Raw genomic sequence first — 22117 nt, 5'->3', positions numbered from 1 at the left:
GAGCCAAGATTTTACCTGAATTTTAAACTCAGGTATATGTTTCTTTCTAAAAAATACTCCAAACAAACAAACCCCCAACTAAATGAAAACCAACCAACCAGAAAAAAAATCCTCTAAAAAAACCTCATTGCATCTTTTTTGACCCCACCCCTATGACAAGGTTCAGTAAACTTATCTGTGTAAATGCTGTGAAAACAGTGCAGGAATACTAGAGAAAGACTGCCATGCCAGAGGAACAGAGGATGAGTATGGTTCATATGCAAAATTACCACACTGGCCATTTTGATACACACTGAAAAAATATCATTCCAAAACTTTTGACAAGTTTTTTTAAACAAAATACAATGTAAACTATTTACAGATTAGACAGTTTAGCAAAAGTTATTTTTCTTCCTGTCTAGTCCAGTCTAGAAGCATTTAGATTACTCTAAGTTGCTCTGGCTCACTTCTTGGCATGCCTTTCTGTCAATCACATGGTCTGCTTTGGTTTTAAACTTGTAATGACAGAATGAGAAAGGCTGGACCTGACTCACGCACATATTCCACCCTTGCTTTCTACATACATAAGGAATCAGGCATATGTTCAGCAGTAAGCTATATAATAATTCATGTCCTTTCTCACAGGTTCAGGAAATTAGACCACATGCTATTGCAAGTGTCTAACTTTTCCAATGTTTTGAAAGATTATTTCCATTGCAACTAGCTTATTCAGTTCTACCCTCCACTTACTATTCCATAAAAATTAATTTATTTGCTCTGAGAAAAAGATATACGGGCCTTTCTTTTTCTAAATGTTGGTCAAAGTGTCATGGAGCACTGGCTAAAGCATTAAAAAATGGAAACGGTCCAATATAATTCTATAGCCATAATTAATAATAATGAATATTATTACTTATGATCAATGAGTGATTTTGGGTGTGAAAAGACTTCCAGAATTCCCACTGACTTAAACAATATGTTCCAGTTACTAGGATCTTGATGTCTGTGTAGGCTCAGACTATATTTTGGGAATTTAGTGTACTGACTTCTTCAGAAATGAGCAGGAAGAGAAGTTTATGTCTGTAAAACATATAAATTATTAGTGCTAATAAAGTGGATCTCACTGGGACTACTCGACTTAAATTTGATGTACATTATCTAAAGAAAAAGGGATCAAAAGAAAGAGAACTGTATATTGCACATTTTCCTTTGTGTCTTTCTTTGGGGCAAAGCCTGGAAGGTTGCCTTTCCATTTATGAAGAATTATGCACCCCACTGGGACCTGGAGTTGATGGAAACCATTCCATAGCAGCACCATGCAGTGAGCTACCCACCTCCAGACAATCAGGAGCAGCAAATGAGCCTTCTCTTCAGCACTACAAAAGATATAATAAAGGGACAGGTGGGTACAAATAGGGATCAAAGGATAGAAGAAAATTTTAATGGTTTAAATAAGTGAGGATGTTTCCATTGCAGTCAAGATAAGCAGAATCTTCACAATGCAGTTGTGCAGATTCTTTTGCTTGTACTTGGCTTAAATGGAGGAGAAGAGAATACCTTCAAGGATTAACTTCCTATAATCTCTGCAAAATTCAGCAAGGCTCTCATCAGCTGGGAGGAGCAGCATATGAGCACAGGAAATGGGCTTCTAGACCTGAGGGAGTATTCAGCAGTTCAATAACTACTATGTCAGACTTCTGTGGTAGTTTTCATTCCAATAACCTCAAATCATCTTGCAATGAAGAGCTTTCTTGTGTTATGAGATCCCAATCCAGCAGGTAAACCTCCCTTATTTAAAGCCCCTCAAAAGAAAGGCTTTTGAATAAAAAACAACTGGATTTTAAAAGAATATAAATGAGAAGTCTTAATTTCTCCCAGAATTATCAGGGGTGGAAGACACTTTGAATGTCATTTAGTCCAACTGTCAACCCAGCACTGACACAGTTACCCCTAAACCAGATCCCCACCTGCCACAAGTCTCTCCAACACTTCCAAAGATGTGACTCCACCATGTACCTGGGCAGCTTTATTCAAGGCTTAATCACTCTTTCAATGATTTTTTTATTTCTAATATCTAGCTGGAACCTTCCCTGGTGCGACTTAAGGCTGTCTCCTCTTGTCCTTTCACTTGATACACAGCAGAAGAGATGATCCCCACCTCACTACAACCACCTTCTAGGCAGTGGTAGAGAGCAATGAGATCCCTGAGCCTCCTTTTCTCCAGGCTCCCTCACCCAGTCCTCAAAAAACAGGTTTTCTAGACCCTTCACCAGCTTCATTGCCCTGCTTCGTATATGCTCCAGACCCACAATGACCTTTTTGAAGTGAGGTGCCCAGAACTGAACACAGATTTTGAGACATCACCAGTGATGAGTACAGGGGGACAATCCCTGCCCAGGTCCTGCTGGCCACACTATTGCTGCTACAGGCCAGGATGCCATTTGCCTTCTTGGCCACCCAGGCACACCCTGGTTCATTTTAAGTGGCTGTCAGCCTGCTCTCTCAGAGTGACAGCTCTCAAGCCACTCTGCCCAAAGCCTGACTTGGGTTCTTGTGAGTCAGGTGCAGGACCCGGCACTTTGCCTTATTGATCCAGGTGGCCCCAGCCCATTGATCCAGTCCATGGAGACCTCTCTGTACAGCCTTCCTGCCCTCCAGCAAACCAACAGTCCCACCTAACCTGATTGTGTCTGCGAATGAACCAGGGATGTAGTCAGCCCCCTTGTCCAAATCATCAATAAATATGTTAAACAGGACCAGAAGATGAGCCCTGTGGAACACTACTGGTGACCTGCTGCCAAATGGATTTAGTTTCACTCTCAGGGCCAGAGACCAGCCAGCCAGTTTTCCCACAAATTGGACTGACTAGGTCAAACATAACCAGCATAAAATGGATGACATAAATCCATTTTCCCCTGCCCACTGCATCCTTGAAGGGATGCCTGCTATCCTGGTTTCATTCAACTCAGTCAATCTTTGGACCAGAGCCCATGCATAACCAGCCCTGGTCCTCTTCCCATCCAAAGACACTTCATTATGAATCTGCTTCTTGCTTTTAACTATTATGTCTCAGCCTGCCCACTGGAAGCCTCTTTTAGTAAGCAGTTGCTCCTTCCTGTCTGCTGTACCCTTCCTCTTCTAGGAAGTCACCTTTTCCTTGACACTTCATGGAAAAAAAGGGTAGAAGGAACCATCTTCCTCTCACAAGGGCTGCAATTGAGTCAACTGTATCTTATTACTACAAAATCTAAACTCTGAACTGAGGATAAGTAAAACAGACACTGTCAGTTGAACCTTGACGTTATCCTAATTTTTCAGTTGGGAAACAGGAGCCAGGAAAAGAAAACATCTAAGATAATAAAGATTAGTGTGGGGCCACTGACTTCCTAGGTGCCTTGCCCAATTCTCCAACTCGGCTGACTTATATGGCATGCCATAAAAATTTAGATGAGTGCATTTTAAAGTCTCCCATGTCCTGGAAATGCTCAGAGAACTTACCCACTCACCACTCACAAGAATGTTGCTCTTGTGCATATTTAGAGCATTGGGTTTAATTAATCTGATGTACAACATTGCATCTTAAAAATGTCAAAAGCCTGAAGGATGCTTTTCTCCACCCATAGCAATCAACAGTGCTTTGTTTTCCTCTCTAGTTTTCAAAATAAAAACTTCACCAGGCCAGTTTTGTTCAGGGATTAATTTGATTTTTGCCTGATTTCACAACCTTCCCAGATTAACCCTGTGGACTGCTGTATAACCATCAGGCCTTTGAGCTGACTTTTCATTCCAAATCAATGTTTTCTAAATAATTATTTACCCATGAACAGGTCATAGAGGCCCTATGGCAATGTTTTCCTCTGCCTTCCATATGCAGAATCATTACTCAAAAGGGCAATGTGCCTCAGGTTTCCAGACTGCTCACCAATTCATCTTTTCTTTAAGCCACATTATGCATAAGCATTAATGTGCAGCACCAAATCTGGACAAAGCCTGTCAAATTCGTAAGTGGAAACAAATTAATTGAATGCCATCAGTGAGAACAAAGTGTAGAGGCACCCTGGGTGTGTGAAGTTCCTGAACCCCTCCTAAGCTTTTCAACTAACAGGGGCTCAGGCAACAGTAAACTGCATTTCTGAAATGCACATGGGTCAGTGCCATGAAATTTCATTTTTCTATATACAAGTTTTCTTATCCAAAAAATGAAGATTTACCAGCTAGCCCGAAACATTCAGCATTCTGGTGTAATGGAGGCTGCCAACAGCAATTGTTCAGAGCTGAAACTGGGCAAGCAGGAGGAAAGAGAGAGGATCACAGAGGTGAGTCCATGGCATGAAGAAGTGTAGTCAGAGTGGCACAGTGTGAAGGAATCCACTCTTCCACATGGTTTCCGCTGGATTGAGTAACACCTCCACTCGGACCTGCCCTGAATTCAAACACAAAACAAAATTCCCTTACAATAAAGTTCAAGTGCTACAAAAGATGGCTCAGTTCTGTCAACTCCATCTTCCCCACCAGTGTTCTGCCCACCAAGTTCTTTGCAGTGTCTCTCAAATTATAAATAGTTCATCATGACAGATCTGACCTTCACCTAGGTTGACTTTAGTAGGTATAGGGGCAGGTTGCTGCTCCTTCAAGGCTGGTAACCTGGACATGGCGGTGTGCTGCATGTGTAAGGGACAGTAATTGGAGCTGACGCATGTTAGAATGAACAGGTAGCAGAGCCAAGAGCTCAGTTCATGGCTCTTCTCCTTGGCTCTGATGAGACTGCAGAGTAGGATGTGCTCAGGGCTTGTGCCACCACTTACACAAAGTTTCACAATGAATAAGACGGATGATGATGGCTAAAAGTCAGATCCTGAAGGAAATGGGGAAAATGGAATGCTAAAATTCTCTGGGGGAAGTGGTGTTTTGTCCTGTGCCTAACTGCAAACAACATAAATCATCAGAGATCAAAGAAAATGTTCCTTCTCCCTAGCTCTCAAAACCTTTGAACAGTAGGAGACCTACCAGTATAAAGCTAAACAAAAAAAATGAAAGGAGTAACTAGAGTGAGGGAGTAGATCGGTACACAAACTTTGGAAGAGAAAATGCTGTATTTAACAGCCATTACTTGCCTTTATACCATGTAAGATGTCAGAACATTGGGGCTTCCTCTTTGTGTCTCTGTCAGCAAAAGTGGGGGGTCAGCAGAGCACCCTGTTGCTGTGCAAAGAGATCAGCAAAAAGACAAGAGTCAAGCTCTCCATAGCAGTGTGTGGTGGGAAGGCAAGGCGTAAGTGGAAAGCAGTTCAGACTGGTTATAAGGATATTTATTTTCCCCTGGGGACAACCAGAGTTACCCAGAGATTGTGCAGCCTCCTTGGAGGTTTTCAAGGCCCACTTAGATAAAGCTTTGAGCAGCATGGTCTCATGGCAATCCTGTCTAGTGCACGGTGTTGGACTGGAGACCTCCTGAGATATTTTCCACCCTAATTATCGTGTGGTGATACTTTCTCTGATAGTGTTTGCATATTAACTGATCCTGTATCAGAAAAGAAAGCAGCTCTATAATTGGTAGCAAGGACTCAGTGTTAAAATATTTGGGTTCTTCAGCCTTTTGTAATGGCCAATTAAATACCAGTACAATTACATTACAATTGAGATTACACCTAGATGTCTAACACCTCTATTTAAATATCCAGTTTTGACTTCAGTGTGTCAACAAGCCAGTACTTTTCAGCACAGAAAATTTGCATGCTGTATGTACTACATATAGTATGGTATTTTGATATAGTGACCCATAATAGGAAAAAATACACACTCACAGGAAATTAATCTTCATCTCCTGGAACTGTTCAAATGTCCAAGGTTCCATCAGACTCTTCCAGCTTAGCACCATCTTCCTTTGCATTTCTAGGGGATGAGAACATAAGGAAATGCCATTCCTTTTACAACTAAATCATGCTATTACTCCAACTACTTCTGAGAGATTGGTACTGTTTGTTCTCCTAGCAGCAACTTTGAGATACTCAAATAGTCACATATTGCTCAGAGAAAATATAGAAGAAAACAAGCTGAAATTTTGGTGGAGACCTTAATTATGAGCACATAAGGATAAGTGCATTTTTCTTCATTAAGTCCAGAATGTCCAGCCTGTACAACACAGAAAGAATTTTTAACCCAAGTAATGTCATTGATGCCAGATATTTAGTGCAATGATTTCAGCAGTGAATGTCAAATATCTCTCAAATATTTGCATGCTTCTTAGCTCCTAAACTGACAAGCTTTAATTTAAGCAGATATAAGTGAAATCTGCCACAGCACATGTTGGCTAAGATATTTAAATTATACAGTCCACAACGAGAAAGATACAGAGCAAATGCAATCCTCATTAGAATCAGTGTGGCAGGGGCTCTTCTCATTACAGTTATTTAAACAATAAATTAATTAAAAACTCCTCAAAAAGCTGAAGCACAAAACTATTCAAGATGTGTGGGAAAAATGCCACAGTCTTGCAATCTGCTCTTTCTGGAAAAAAATGGCAGTCCTCTCTTTTCATCTTTATTTCTCTTTTTCCTACAGATCTCATATGGAGTATATAATACATAACCAAGCAAATGGGGTAACATAAAGCATGAGGACATTAATTCCTGCATCACACCTTTGTGCAAGCTCAACAGACCCCAGCAGTGCAGGTAGTGGCAAAATGAACTGGAGGGCTCCTCAAGTTGCTAAAAGAATTACCTGCCCTTTCCAACATGAGTCCTTAATATGTCATACCTCCTTCAGTACATTCTCTTGTCTTTAGCCCATCCCTTAGGGATATAGGGATTTTCATAGGACAGACACTACACCCTTTTAATTTTACTTTTCTCAGGAAAGCACTACGTGCTGGTCTGTATCTATCCATCTATCTATCTATCTATCTATCTATCTATCTATCTATCTATCTACCTATCTATCTATTTTCTCCCCCCCACCCCAGCCTTTTGAGCCTGTTGGCACATATCAAGCCAGCCACTAGAGGACTAGAAGGTAAAAGATGAAATCCCACAAATCATGTGAAAGTAAGAAGGGAGAAAATAATTGTAGTTCGTTAAACAAAAGAGATCTTTAAGAGCTCTTTCACTGTATTTTTAGTCACCAAAGAACCCCCAGAGAAAAGAACTTTGAGGAGTTTCCCAGCTGCAGGCAAACCTTGGAATAGAGCTCATACCTTCTTAGACACAGGTTAATCCAGTCACAAGATCCAAAGCTTCTCATGGGCCACTCATTAATTATAGCAATCAGACCCTAAGTTTTAGGCCCACTTTTGGATAGAACAAATTGTTATATCTACCTATCTGTTGAAGTCCATGGAGGACAAAGGACTGGATCTAAACCTGCAGCTACGTGCTCACAGTGCCACTTGGATAGGTGGACAGGCCTGATAGCAAGCGATCTTCTGTCCCTCCTCTAACCACTCAGTTCTCCTCCAGAACAGTTACTCAGGCACCTTTAATTCATCAGTTGAGCATGTCCAGAAATAGAAATGTTTTGGCTACATTGAGCCAAACACCTTGGAGCCATCCTACCCAAGAAAGCATTTGGGACTTATGAACTAGGTCCTCTAGTGCTGACATTCACTCAACACATGGCTGTAGAGAGGAGAAAGTCCTATTGAATCTGTCTTGTTAGACAGCCAGCAGCAGCTGAGTTCCCAGGGTTGAGCAAGAATGCACAGTGGGAGCTCTCCTTTTGGGATCTGGTCACTTTCTGCCCCAGGTGCTTCCATCCCAGGTATGGTTCAGAATTATTCTCTCAGTCTGAAGCCAAGGGAACTGGGAATAACAGATGATGATGATGATGATGATGATGACTAACCACAGACATTCTGTTAATGCCCTGCTGAGATGATCAGCCAATGAATTTCCATGCAAAGATAAGTGCCTAAGAAAATGGAACATGCCAACCACTCTCCACTGATGGAAGAGGCAACCTAAACCATTAAACTTCTCTCTCTTACACAGATACCTTTACAATCTGTCCTTCAGACCCCAAAATATACTATTCAATTCTTTAAAATTGTGACAATTTTATTTTTAATAAATAATCCAGAAAAAAATTGTTCAATTCAGTTGGGGTACATTTCAGACTCTATAAATAATGTTCAAATATTTACATTATAAATTTAGCGCAGAATTTCAAGTCTTACTTTTTAGATGCCAAATACTTTTAGTAGAAAGCTTTTTAGATAACAGGATCTTTCTTGTATTATGCATTCATAAATTTCCTTCAGTGATAGGGGTGAGTTGAAAGATCAGTTCAACACTGCTGATTAGTTTCTTAATTAAGTTATTGTGTTCAAAGAGGGATAAATAAATACTGGTCACAATTTAAAGGGAAGTAAAAGTGGGTCACAGAACTTGAAAAGGCTGCCCAGTGAAATAAAAACAACAAAATGTTGCATTTTTCACTCTTGAGAAGTGCTTTTGCAAGTGGCTGGTGCTGTTTTTCTTCCTCTCAAGAAGTGGACAGGAAATGCTGCATTGAGCTATCATGAAAAAGGGGTCAATCAGGGGTGTTTTGTAAGGTGGGGAATGAGATTTACAGCAACATAATCAGTTGGCCAGTTCATCATTACAGGCTACACATGTCCTAAATTAGGAGAGCATGAAGCGGGTGGATACGTTATGCTGTTTCACGGGAAGCAATTTGAGCGAGTTGTTCTTGTTCCAGTTCTTTGAGACTCAACAACACATCTCCCAGGAATCTGTAAATCATCAGCAGGTGATATTGTTGGCTGTCATAGCACAGACAGGCAGAGCCAGTTACAGCTTTTACCAGGCTTTTTTTCTGTTCTGGTTCTTAAAATTCTCCTTTCCAGGAAGCTGCAAAACAAACCACAAAGCAATCAGTAAAGCAGGACAGCACGAAACAAAATTCCAGAGATAAGAGACATGCTGATAATATAGTCTTTGACATCTGTTTGGGGGCACTGCTGAGTTAAATATCAGTCCTTTACCAGATTAATATATGTATGCCTGATTTCTCTCTCTCTCTCTTCACCTATGTAGCCTCTGTCAATGCAGTATCTGAATGCCCTGGGAAACATGAATGAATGTACCCTCCGAGCACTCTTTTGGAGTATCAAAATATAGAAATTACAGACTTCTCTGAGGACAGATGTAAAATATATGTCAGAGAAAGGCCCCCAGAATTCTGATTCCACATAACCACAGCAGAAGCATATATGTTACAGGGTCCCCCATCTATCTGGTACATAAAAGGTTGTTACTGATTGCTTCTGTGGCCACTGAGGAGGGAACAAGATTTACATCAAAGACAGCTGTGTTGGACATGAGGGGAATCTTCCAACTGCAGAAAAATGAGATACTGGGACAGGATATTCACAGAAACACTGGTGACTTGTCCTTTAAATAGGTTTTTGAAAAAGGGCTGATAAGTAATCCTCAGGAATGGGTCTTTTGAAAGATGGAATTGCCCTGCTGTGTTCTATGCTGTGGACACAACAGCCCAGGGTATTACCTAGTTTGTTTTGCTGTCTTTAGCTTTGCAGTGCATATCAGGACTTGAGTGGCAGACAAGTAGTGGTGACATTTATTATCACCATGCTAAAAGAGAAATGGGTTTAAGTCTACTGTGTCACAAGATATACAACATTATATATCTCATGAAGTTATTAGAATAAACCAAGAAGCCACAAAGGGCTAAGACAGGGTGTCTCAGCAATGCTGAAGCATGGTCAATGGGGTAAGGGGGAACATCTCCATATATAGAGAGACTAGGGCTCTGACATGAACTATGGGGAGTATGTAAGGTGTGCTTAAAAATAAAGTAACCTTTAGGAATTCTCTCAGCAGCTGGTCAGTCAAGAATCTATGAGATAGAAAAGCAAAAGAAACGGCTACATCTGTATGGGAGATGAGATCTTATGGCTCCAACCCCTTTTTTAACAGAGCACTTCCATCTGACTTCAGGAGCTTGGACTTGGCTTCACCCTTACGAAAAGTGACCCAAACTTTGTATTTTATAAGGGGCTGAATTCCTAGGGAATGCCAAGAAATTTAGCACCCTCCAATGGAGTCTCTTGTTACAGCATACTTGTGTGGGATTTCTGAACATCTGGAAGCCCATCCTGACCCACAGTCACAGACAAATAGTGACTGCACAGATGCACTCAGAGGGCTCTCAACTTTCTTTATGTGCACTTAGCAACTCACAGTGCCCAAGCATTAAAACACAGGTATCACATTTCTGAGCTGGTTTTTCCAGTCAAAAATATATCAGTGCATGACCCCAGCCATCATTTTACAGTGCATCTTCTTCCCCATGCTTGTTTGAATGGGGTTTGCCTCTGCCCTCTTTATAGAGATAAAATAATTGAAACAGTTGACATAAAGCATGTGTTCTGAATTATTTATGTTTTCTATGGGATTAAAAAAAAAAAAAGAAAAAAAGAACCAAAATACCAAGCATACCTGCCTATGTATGCAGCAGAAATGGGGAGGATCTGGGAACAAATACAGCCCAGTTCAAAACCATGTTTGCATGCTGTGAGGAAAATACCTGTTACATCATGTATAGGTATGTGAGTTTTCTATGGATTAAGCAACCATCACCATATGCTGCAGGTCAAAAAAAGATAAAACCCTGTGTATGTGTAGAGATACAGATATCTGTCTCCTTCTGCCATTTCTAACAGCATGCAGAGCTAGAGTTCATAGCAGGATCTGGCACTGAGGAACCAACATGTGCATCTGAATGTGGCCCTGCAGAGATAGATACATTTGTTTGTATGCTTATACTGCATCAGGGGTGGAATATGCAGCTCATTTCTTCTCTTTTGTCTAAGCTGGAGAAGGCTCAAGTCATGAAACCCTGGCAGCATACCACCCAACAGGGCATTCCCAACATAAACCTCAAAATCCTCTGAGTAGCCAAGCTGTAGGTATATACCTGAGAGTTTCCACAGCCCAGCTCACCATGTTACAGGATCACAGCTGTGATAACTTGATCTTCACTACACTCTAGGGAAATATCTAAGTCAAAAGCTTTTCAGAACTATAGGCCTCACTTTTCTGTTCATGAGAAAAACCATTTTTATGTGGCCATGGTATGTTGTGTTTATCTGAAGATTATGTTCAGCTGTTGCCTTTGCAAACCTTTTGATACAGTGCCTGTAAGATGTTCACTAGCCTATCAAGGATAAAATGAATACAGGGGAATCTTGGAAAGACATCAAGCAGAGAGGAACCTAGATCACAAAAACATGATATTAAGTATAGATAACGATCCAAACTTATCTAGGGCCTGGGGTTTATCTGGACCCTTTCTGTCCACAACATCGATGCTTACAAAAAAACCTCTGAAATTTTACACATGCAACTTCTGTGACATCGGCCATTGAGGAACTCATGCTGGTTTTGGTAAGTGCTGGGAAAACTGGCCTAGAGCTATTTTGGTATAGAGCTATTACTTTTGCCTCTGGGAAGCAAAGAAAGTAAAAATAGATCAGTAACTACAGCTCAAGAGACAGATTTACATGGACCATGTAAATAAAAAACTTGGCCAGGCTTCTTTTATTTCCAATTGTTTCATCTTTATAATATCTTTTCAGCTTTACATTAAAGATGGCTCTTATCACAGAAATCAGCCTCAAATCCAAGGCTCTATGTGGAATATCCTTTACCTAGACCAGCCCTTTTTAACCCCATATCTGCCCTTTACAGGGCTTAAGCTCTGGTTCGGAACCAGACACAGTTTCCAAGCTGTCCTCTTTTAACAAAAATTTAATCTTTTTCTAAGTTTGCTGGCCATAAAGCATTTCTCAGTATCGAAATAGCCTGGCTTCCCACATGTGTCCTAGGGTCACTTCTAGAGAACCTACCCTAAAAGTTGATATACGCTGTTCAGGAAACAAAGGCAAATATTAGTTTACTAGTGTGACATAACCTTATAAGCCTCTTGCAAGCCCTTGCCCTTCTCCCTCCTTGCCCTCCTCCCTCTAAGGCCAGAAACCTGTTGCTAGAGATTTTTGATACTTCAGGCTGGAATCAGGCATCAGAGTGATGAGGGGAACACGCAACAACACAACTGCTCTCTGCTTACATGGTGAGTGCTACAGGGGAGTCTGCCAGGCATTCCTGTCCCTGCCTTGACAAACATTGCTGCCTGGTTATTGAAACCACTTGCAGATCTCCCTTCTACTCACATGATGAGCAAATCCAGACCACTGACCCTCTATGCCCTAGGATCCCCTTTCTTCCTGTTTTAACAAGGACAATTTCAAAATATGGTAGCTAAAAAACTCCCAGAGTTCATCACAAATTGTTTTAAATCCCAGTGGAAAACAGATTCTTCTGTTTCAATAACAGAGTTTGCTTAGAGAGCTGGCAATTCAGAGGAGACTGAACCACAGCTCCTGCCAAGCCTTGGCTGCACACCACAGCAGCCAGGGCAATGAGTATTTATTTTTTCCCACAGCGTTGGAATTGAGATATCACTCATGTAAATATGTTTCCCATGTTTTAAATGATGGCTGCTAAAGGGTGTCTCCCACACTTCAAGAAGCTGAGTGTACATCTTTGTCTAGTCACCTGCTCTGGAGTACTTGGATCAGGTCATGTACCTCCAACAATGTCTTAGATTGGAAACCCCTGCTGGCCTTTAAAACACAAAACATTCTCCTAAGGTGATGGAGAGGAGAACCTGAGTAAAACACTATAGATGGCAGAACACTTATTGTCCTTCAATTAGCACCTGGCATCCTCCTCACTGGATGGATCATCAGTCGTCCTCACACATAAGCCCACACTTACAGCCATCCATCCTTGTCTCAAAGACCTTCTCCGCAGCCTGCTGGGGGCTTATGTTAAATACTGATCTGGTCTCAGTCCCATCTAATCAGCAATACCTTTAACACTTTGCTGACTGGCAAAATGCAGGAGAAGTGGGATTATTCTTTGTCACCCTCAGCCTAGTAAGCATCATCCTTAGTCACTCAAGTGCAATGCCATACAATGTCTCAGATCTTCCTTAGAGGCAGTGCTTGCTGTTGCAGCCCTAGAGGAACCAAATGTATTCCCTTTCTTCTCAGGGGAAAATGCCAGCACCATGATAAGCCTGCCTCCCCAAAATACTCAGGAGTCAGCACAGTAATCAGCAAGAGCCAGAAGTTTTCTACAGAGCCCCAGATCCAGGACTGCCACTAGGATTTAACAGCATCCAACACAGGCAGATGTGGCCAAAGAAATCCAGCTGCTGCCAAATTGGTTGCAGTTTCAACTCCATCTGAAGCTGGCCAGCACTCTAAGGTGGCCTTCTCACACCTTTTCCTTAATGTGAGCAGCCCAAGCATGCCAAGGGGTTAGGATCTGCACAGATGTGAGTTCAGGCAACTGCAAACAAGGAGAACACAAAACTTGGAACAGAAAAAAAACCAACAGTCCTCACCATTCCTTCCCCACCTCATCTTCCCATCTGTTATGTATTCACATGCTAAGGAGCTCCCAAACCTTCCCTAAGTCCAGCAATTTTCAATTATCAGCTCCAAGTCCTGGACCATTCCTGCTGGCTCCCAGGAGATGCTCTATGAGGGCAAAGTGGGGATGTCATGGCCCAGTTCCATGCTTGGGAGTTTCCCAAGAGCTCTGCTCCAGTTTTGGATGTGTGTATCAGGTAAATAGGATGTCCCACACTGCCCTCTGTAAAAGCTCTCCTTCCCTCCCAAAAGCCTCCTGAGAAGGGGGTGTTTTCCCCTCTCTTCAGAACTGAAGTAGGCAGAATAAAACACCTCACTGTTCACCCACAGCTTTCCTAACACAACAGAGTATGCACTAGCAGAAAAACAAAATAGCTACCTCCTTTTACAGCAAATTACACAGCTTTGTCAGGCATATTTTTTTACTCTAAAATCATCCCAAGAGTGAAAGCAGTCAGTGGGCACCTTCAGAGGTCTGGGAACAGGTATCAGAACAAGTTCCACCATAAAGCATTGTGTATCCACAGATACACATGCAATGATGAGGACACGGAAAAGCTCATAAGGGAATCAACCATTTTCTCATCAGAGAAGGAGCTGAATGTTGTCCCATCAATAAGGCTCGTGGCCACACAGTGAGCAGTAAGGAGAAAACTAAATATTGAGTTGCTGCTCAGTAATTAAGCACAGCCCGTGCTGTGCACGAAATAAGGCAGAGATGAAAGGGAGGAAAAGAGCAGAAGTGTGTGTAATTAAATTCTATGACAGAAAAACATTCCCACAGGGACTAACAGAAGATACCAGGAGTATCTGGAATTTTGGCACTTGCTGACTTGGAATTATCAAACATGTGCATGTATGAGGGTGTCTGTATGTGTGTATTCAGGCCATGCACATGGGATTGTTCCATGCACAGGTGACCTACATAAAATCAGTAGTCTAGTCCCTTGAGAGAATGCTGGAGGGATGGGAACTGAGGTTAGAAGGACAAGTGTCAGAGGTCTATCAACAAAAAGCTGTGCAGAAGAACAGAGTGATTTCTTATACAGATACATAAATCTCACTACTGAGAAATTTGTGTGAGTAGCAGGACAATTAGAGTCAATTTTCAGTTTACCTACTAGAAAACAACAGCCTTGCCTTTGCAACTCTGAGGGCATCCTTTGATTAGTTTCTTTTTTAATGTACCTGCATTCAGTTTCAGCATGAGCAATGGCTGGAGTAGGAGAACTTTATGATACCTCTCTTCTAGTAAAGGAAGTAGGAAGCTAGGCACCTACCCACCATGTAGACCTCTCTCCAGAATGCTGTTTGCCTGCAAATCACTGATCAAAGGATAGGTTTTGACTGTAGATCAAAAAGCCATTGTTCCAATTCTGGGACAGGCCAGAGAGTGAGGCAAGGCCTGGGTGGAGCTGGAAAAAATGACAGCAGGCAGCAGATGGGAAGAGGTGGCCTGGGGAGGAGAGGAGAGGCAGTGGAGAACTGTCTTAGTGGGTAGCAGCTGGAATGAGAGGGGAAGTGGTCAGTTTAAGGGAAGAAGAAAAGACGGAGCTGTAATGCTGTTACACACTGAGGTCAGTCCTGCAAATTACGAAAAGGAGCATGGAAAAGGAAAATCAGAAGGCAGCCTTTAACTTCTCTGGTTTCTGGCAACCTGGGAAGCCTTGTTCTAATCATTAAAATAATGACCAGTCTACAGTACAGCAAGAGAGGAGGGTGCCTGTCACCTCTCTTCCAAAACTGACCAAATCTGCCAGAAATTTTCCCACTGGTTTGGGCCTAGGAGTGCCAGTAAGCTGATTGCTAATCTCTAACACATGCCTGATCTCAGCAGTCACAGTGGGATGAGGCACAAGGGTTTTAATTTCTGCTTTACATCCTTCCCGCTAACGCCCAGCATGCCTCTCCCTTCACCACATGGCTGTGCGACCTCTGCTTCTACTATTTTCCACCTTCTTTTTCCAAAAGTCAGCCTCAGGGCCAGGGAAGGTGCTGAAGTACTGTGCGGGAGCAAAACCCAAACATGGCTACTTAAAGCAAATATTATTTTTCAACTGAAAGACTTTTAAATTTCCCCCCCTCCCTCCCAGTTTATTTTTAGAACAATGGTAAAACATACAAATCCTGGAGGCCTCAAGCACTTTCCTGCTGTGCTATTGACTTAATTTATTTCTTTAATTTGTTAAAACCTCACCAAAAAAAATGTTATTCTTTGGAGACTTTGCTAGCCCAAGTTTTGCATATATTATTTGCTGCAAAAGATTAATGAGGTAGCAGAGGCATTTTTAATGGATTCCCTTGGTTTTCTCTCACTCTCCATCACTTTTTTCTTTTTTTTCACTTCACATGGCAGTGCAGGTCCACAAGTCTGCTGAGAGGTCTCCACAGACAGGATACAGGGCATGGGAAGAAAGTAATGAAATTAAAAAGTCTCTTTCACAACTCCTGCCCTTCTCTCTCCCCACTCAGAGATACCGTGCTAGCCAGAGCTCTGCACCAGTGGATCTAAGGCCTCCAGAGCCCCATGCTTTGTGAGGCTCCAAGGGAGTGGACGGGGCTGAACACCCTGGGTTGGATCCAAGGCCTCCAGAGCCCCATGTTTTGCAAGGCTCCGAGGGAGTGGATGGGGCTGAACACCCCGAGTTGGATCCAAGGCCTCCAGAGATCCAGAACCCCGTGCTTTGTGAGGCTCTGAGGGAGTGGATGAGGCTGAACACCCTGGGTTGGATCGGAGGCCTCCAGAGTCCCGTGCTTTGTGAGGCTCCGAGGGAGTGGACGGGGCCGAACCCCCCGGCTTTACAGGAAGGCTGCGCGTGTGACAGCAGCTAATCCTACGCATAGTTCCAAGGTGCCGTCAGCCAGCCCGGCCAGGCACAGAGGCCCTTCTCTTGGCTCACTGAGGAATCTGCTGACACTCCCAGAGACTCTTAGGGAGCACTTTGGATGCTGGCCCCAGAAACCTTCCCATCGACCTGCTCCTCCTATGGGAACTGAACAATGCCTGAAGTGTGGCAGCAGCACCACACTTAGTGGTGGCTGAGAATCAGATCTGTTTCTCTTTCTTCATCCAGAATAACCAGGCTATTTGTCAAGAAGACACACTATGCTTAGATGTGTCTAAATACTTTCTCTCCTCTCAGCCCACGCTCAGCCTCTATTCCACAGATTTTGCCTAACAGGAGGTGAAATGGAGAGAGAGAAGAGGAAAACAAAAAGCAAGGGAGCATAGGGGGAGTGCGTTAAGATACTGGGGTCAGGGCAGAGAGATAGAACCAGTTCTTTGTGATAGCTTTAGAGACAGGGTAGGTTGGTGATGGGGCAAGGGTATGTAAAAGGGAAGTCACAACAACCTGCTGCAGAAGTGACGAGAAGAAAGGTGAAAATCTCTTGAAAAGCAGCCAACAGAGACCTCCTCTCTTTCTTCACATGCAAAGCTGATTTTTAGCCTGAATGGATCAAAAAGAAATGGCAAGCAGCCACTCTTCTAGCTTGCCTCCCTGCCTGTTGGGAAGTCTGCCCATTGCTTTAGGGCTGGAGACTCCTATATGCTGAAGAACTGAAAACAAATGCACTTCAGCATGACTGCAGCCAGCCCACTCAGCACATCACTGCACTCAAACCACTTGGAACAGTTTGGAACTCTGTCCAACTTGACCCATCAGAGAGAATTCACGACAGGAACTGAGTTGGGGATACTAACCATGGTATGACTTCATTTAGGGGGATCAGCTAGTGGTCCAAGGGCCATGTACACTCTATGGGGCAAATCCATGCAGCTCAGTATCTTTTTTTGCCATAGTCTTAACTCTAACATTGTCAGGACCATTGCCAAACATTTCTGAGTATGCCACTGCTGCAGCACTGAGCCCAATAATCTGCACTTTTGCCTGAATCAGTGTGTCAGACACGATCAGCCAGATTTCTACTGGCTCTATTATGCACCCTCAACTGCCCTGCTTCGGGTGCTGGTGCCACACAGGCACAAATGTTCTGTAAGAAATCCGGCTCCTGTAGTGTGCCATTCAGGCAAACACCACCAGCACATTTTTCTCACCCTGTCTTCTTTTTCCACACAGAAAGAGCAAGGCAGAACGACACTGCAGGAATAAGGAAATGACATGAAGGTACCTGTCTGGAACAGCCAACTCAAAGGTAGTGACACACAATAAATAAGCCTGAATACTGAAAAATGGGGCTGCCATTCTCTGTCATGCCAGAAATTACATAAACCACAAAAGAGACTTGTCAATCCTTTGAGGCACCCCCCAGAAAAATTTTTATGGCACTGTATTTCATAACTTCTTTTGCTACCTAGAGGGCCCAATTTCCTAATCTGTGTCTGCCTCTGCCTCCCCAGTTCAGTCTCCACTGCTGCAGGGGCATTCAAGTCACTGACTACCCACCCCCAGAGGCACCTAGGGCCCTCCAGTGCACATAAAACCATAAAACACAGCTTCATGCAACATGCTTAATGCTGACATCCAAGGGAAGGACTGCTGAGGGAGGCAAACCAAAACAATAGCTCAGTTATGATTCAGACTAAGGAATAAGATCAGCTGAGAGGAAGCTTCTCTTGTGTATTTATCAAGTTTCAGAAGCAAGACTTCTTTCCACATTGAATTCAGTGCTATTGGACAAAGTAGCTTAGAGCTACTTTGGTCATTTCTAGATGAGTTGCAAGCACATCCCTACACCCTCTCAGGTAACTCTGAAAACATATGGTGGTTTAGTGGTTTAGTTCAAAAAATATGGTGCTTTAGTGGTTTAGTGGTGGTTTAGTTCAACCAACAGAATTTTAAGTGTGCAGATGTAGCCCTAACATCTTTGAATATCACTGACTGGACTGCTCAATATATTATGTTGATCAAAAACTTGACAGGATTCCCCTTCTGGATCTTCTTTGATTTGGTTTGGTTTTTTGATGGTGGTTTGTTTTTTGGTTTTTGGTTTTTTTTAATGGTATGACACATGGTAAACAATATCACACAGATATGGTAATAGCACTTAAATAATCCCATACATAGCAAAGATTCTTACATACATTCATTTAAAGCAGGCCTGAGGCAAGCCAAATATACAAACAATTAGAGATCTGTAGGCATGCCAAGAAATATTCATGCAGCATATAGGCCCAAGAGAAAATATAGTGAAGATTAAGAATATTATTAAGACATATCCAGAGATAACAGTATTTGATGAATTTCTCTATGAGTATCTCTGTGATCCTGGCAATTCCCATAAAAAGGACTGGACTGACATTTTCCACATTTACCTACAACAGTCCAATCTATAGTTCTGCAGTAGAGGTTAGTATCTGCAATTTAAATGTCTCCTAAACCACCTTCCTTTGTTTTGTTACAGAGTAATTAGATCCACCTCCTTCACTCAGCTCCTGACCAACATTTCTGTTTCACTCACATCCCAAGGCAACTTCTGTTGCCCTTTTCTTTAATTGTTTTCCACAGAAAAGCTTTTTTTTCCCATCCCGAAACCCATAAGCTTTTTGTTCCCATTACAATCTTTGGCACGCAAAGCAGGTGGTATCAGAAAGTGCAAATGCTTCCATATTCTTTGAATTACTACAAACTGCTGGATGGTTTTGCTCATCTTAAGTACCCAGTCTTTTGATATCTCAGCCAGTCCGTTCCATGCTTACAAGTTAATAAGACTAGAGGCAGGGAGAGACATGAGAAAGGCCACCCAATTAAAGTGAGAAAATGAAGATCAAAGCAGGCTGCTGTGCTGTCATATGGTCAGGTACTGAACTGTGCCTGGTGCAGTCACTGATAACAGGCTAGATATTGCTGCACGTGTCACTTTGCTGTGACCTTCACTTGTCACCTGGCTCGAGCCTTATGAGAGCTGACTAACTTTTAAGTTAAAAAGGCTTAAATTAAAATTACTAGTAACCCTGGAAATCTTCAAATAGCTTCACTGAAACAAGAGGAATGACTTTGAAATTACAAGCCCTGTGGAAAGGACTCTACATAATTTGGTAATGGACGCAGATCACTTTCTTCTCCTTGAAACCAGCAGGAACTGAGCACTGAAAGTCCGTGCCTACTGGAGGGATAGGGGACTAACCCATGTGGAATCTAAGCATGAGGTTACCCAGTGTCTAGGTCAATCCTTGCATCTGCTCAGGTACAAGCTGCTCTATACAGCATATGCTATTCTCTTGATCATGCATCCAGAAATCACAGCATCAACATTGCTCTAGGCATCAATGCTATGGAGTAAATGTTCCCAAACTCAATGCTCCTGCTCCTGAATGCACTGAGAAGGAAGTGAGGGGCAGAAAACTCACTGTTAAGCAGAGACATAAGCCTTCATTTAAACATCATGATGTATATCGCTTACATTTCAGAGAACTCTCACACCTGAAAATTGCTAGGAAAAATAGGACACATCTAATTTTCAAAATAATAATAAAAACCACTTCAATGGATTCTAGGAGTATTTAAAAAAGGGTTGCCTCTTCCTGCAAATGGATGGAGTTGAGAAGGGCTCACCACACTCTGTACCAAATGAAACTCTTACTAGAAACAGAACGCATGCCACAGGAATTATTTGCTGGTGTGTTCTACTGATTTTGATCAAAATTCTTGTGAATTCAGCTGCCATCAGAATAACCAGTGAAAAAGAAGAAGAGGGAGTCTAAAAGACTAAAAGTCTGTCAGTGCTACAGGACATCCCAGCTTGCAAAGAAGGCTGACCAGTTTACCTCCTGTGAACTTGGTATTTTACACAATGACCTGTAAGAAGTCCACCTTAAATAAAATAACTAGGAAAACCCAAAAAACTGGAAGGAGATTACAGGTATGATTTTGTTACCTAAGACATCAAACAGTTTCACAACTGGTCTCTTAAAAACAAAGGAAAAAACCCCATCAAAATGCTGAATTTGGCTTCCACAGTGCAAAGAACAGCTGGAGCATTTCTGCATGACTTATTTTAATGCAGCAAGATTGGAATTTTTAAGTTCCCAAGGAAAAAAAACAAACCAGCACAGTTGCTTTTCACTTTCTGCTATCTGTACCAGTTACCACCTGGATCCAAGTATTTGCCACTTAGGATCCAACTATTCAAAAATCCAGAAAATTAATTGGTATCAAAGCAAAGGTCTGTGAAACATCTGCATTCAAGGAGTGACCTTTGGATGAGAGAAGACCATTCCTTCACTCCCCAAGTCCTACAGTTCAAACTTGCTGCTTGAAAAACTGTTTTTCAGCTCCAAGTCCCAAGTCCAGCAGTGAAGTGCAGGTGAGATATAAACAAACACAGGAGAAAGGAAGAGATTTCTGAGGCATTATTGTAGGCTCAGCAGGTTTCATTAATTTGCCTGTTCTGGGGAAATTCAGACCCCTTTTCCATTTCTTTTCTGATACTTTCCTGAAACCTACACAACACAGCAAGCAGTGCATTAGGCAGCACAGCTTTTGTGCCACCACAGTCTGGTGGCACAGATCTCACCCCAGCAAGGACCTCAAACAGTCATAAGGCAAGAACTGGGCAATGACATGGGAGCTATGCACCACATCTGCTGGAGGTCTCTATGGGATCAGAAGAGCAAGGGAACTAGAGACCTACTTGCCCCAGATTTGCCCCCAGATTCCATTTATCTTCCCTTGGAGTCCTCTGACACACCCAGACATGGGTACAGGTACAATGCGTGTTCCTGGATGCTATTCTCTCACACACAAAGTCATACTGCTCCTCATGCCAGGCACTGGCACTTGTTCTTAATCTTACAGGGCTGTTTCACCTAATGGCTCCAAACCTGGCTTCCTGAAAACAGCAGGGGACAGCTGCTGAAACACCATCAATCCAGACAAAGTCAACATGACCTGTGGATGTGGTCCAGCTCTGCCAGGAAGGGCCCAACAGTGAGGGTGGCTGAGGAAATATTATTGCAGCCTGGAGGCTTTCTCATGCAGAATTCTATTCTGGTGCACCATTTTTTGTTGCTTGAGCATTCCCCAGACATTTTGGAAACTCCAGACGCAATAACACTGAGTTCTAGGTCACAATGTTTTTATTGATAAAGATTTCACCATCCTGATGTGGGTGTGATTGCTTGCGAATGCTGCAGGATTATACAGGGAATAATCACTCACCGTAGCCCACAGCATATAACATGCCCACCAAAAAGCACAGTAAATTAAATAACAGTGTTTCCTGCCAGTCCAAACAAATGTTTTCCCCTTCCTAGCAGAGCAGAAGAGTACTAATCCACAGAACTGCAGTGTTTTGGAACTTCATGTAATAGTGGCAAGAAAAAAGTCGTGCTGCTATGAAGTGACACAGAAATATCCGTAACACATTTTTGTCATCAACACAGCAGCAGTGGTTACACACAAGGAAATGTTTATGTGATCTGTTTGCTAACATATAAAGCTTGTTCTAAAACGATTTTATAATATGCATTCTCAAGCAATGACCCAATTTGAGGTGAGCTATTTGAGGTGATCACTGCATGTTTTGAGGCAAGACAGCCATCTGAGTAACAACTATACCTTCTTTGTCCACAGACTGCAGAGTGTGCAGCAGGAAGAGACCTGCAATGAAAATAAATTAACTTATTTTACTTGAATCATTTAATTATTTTCACTTGGCAAAAAATAAGAATGAAACTGTGACTTAGTCAATGGGAAATCCTTAAGGACTTGGATA

The 22117-nt window shown here is 42.4% G+C and overlaps 1 long non-coding RNA gene across 1 annotated transcript in view; it reads right to left on the bottom strand.

Moving 5' to 3' along the window:
- Window positions 1-5092: 5092 nt before the first annotated feature.
- LOC139600479 (uncharacterized) overlaps window positions 5093-22117 on the bottom strand; it is a 34378-nt gene continuing 17353 nt past the window's right edge. The window contains exons 2-3 of the long non-coding RNA XR_011682562.1: window positions 5784-5871; window positions 5093-5181 (exon numbers count right to left, since the gene is read on the bottom strand). This is a non-coding gene — a long non-coding RNA (uncharacterized lncRNA). The remainder of the gene's footprint in view (window positions 5182-5783; window positions 5872-22117) is intronic.

The sequence above is a fragment of the Agelaius tricolor genome, unplaced genomic scaffold (genome assembly GCF_023055355.1).
Source record: "Agelaius tricolor isolate 1412-34295 unplaced genomic scaffold, bAgeTri1.0.p SCAF_2, whole genome shotgun sequence".
Taxonomy (NCBI): domain Eukaryota; kingdom Metazoa; phylum Chordata; class Aves; order Passeriformes; family Icteridae; genus Agelaius; species Agelaius tricolor.
This window is presented reverse-complemented; position numbering and strand designations above follow the sequence as displayed.